Source organism: Rhinopithecus bieti, unplaced genomic scaffold (assembly GCF_001698545.2).
Source record: "Rhinopithecus bieti isolate Rb0 unplaced genomic scaffold, ASM169854v2 scaffold_76051, whole genome shotgun sequence".
Lineage (NCBI taxonomy): Eukaryota > Metazoa > Chordata > Mammalia > Primates > Cercopithecidae > Rhinopithecus > Rhinopithecus bieti.
Genome location: NW_016872570.1, coordinates 1 through 736, shown reverse-complemented (window position 1 = coordinate 736; position 736 = coordinate 1). Strand labels below are relative to the sequence as shown.

Below are 736 nucleotides of genomic sequence, written 5' to 3'. Positions count from 1 at the left end.
CCGCCCAGCTGGACCCTGCATCCATAACGCTGGAAGAGGTAATAGAAGTCATAGGCCTGGAGCACCTGGTAAAATAATTCGGCCAAGCTCATGCCCTCCGCGCTCTTGAGCCGCAGCTGCACGCTCTGCCGGCTCAGCAGCGTCCCCATGCGGAAGTGACCCCAACTGCCGCCAGGAAGTCCACCAGGTGCTGCTTCTGGTACCAGGCCGAGTTGTCCAGCACAGTGAAGCTGCCCCAGGAGCGCCCATCAGTGAAAAGCTGCTGGTGATTAGCCACCAGAGCCTCAAGCCCTAGGCGCAGGGCGCGCGCGTTGGCTCGCACGCGCTCTGTCTCCAGCGCCTCGCGTTACTTGGTACGGCCGCTCGGGTCTCCCAGGCGCGCCGTGGCGCCTCCCACCAGCGCGATCACGTTGTGGCCCGCTCGCTGCAAATGAAACAGGCCCAGCAGCGCAAAAAGATGGCCCACATGAAGCGTGTCCGCCGTGGGGTCGAAGCCACAGTAAATGGTTTGGGGAAAACTCGCCGTGCCACGGTCGAAGAGCTCTGGGAGCTCTATTTTCGTCCCCGTCTCTGGGAAGAAGTCCTTGAACAGACCTCGAGCCTTCTGCGCTGCCAGTAACCCCTGAGGGCCCGAGTGGGCCTTACGCAGCCCCAAGGGCAAGAATACTGAGAGTTTTAGGGTACCAGACCAACGGCCCCAGGAAAAGGACCGAAAGATGGGCGCCGCCATATTGGT

At 61.7% G+C, this 736-nt stretch overlaps 1 pseudogene; it reads right to left on the bottom strand.

Annotated features, from left to right (window-relative positions):
* Window positions 1–5: 5 nt before the first annotated feature.
* Window positions 6–730, bottom strand: LOC108525605 (tyrosine--tRNA ligase, mitochondrial-like; annotated as a pseudogene).
* Window positions 731–736: the final 6 nt, after the last annotated feature.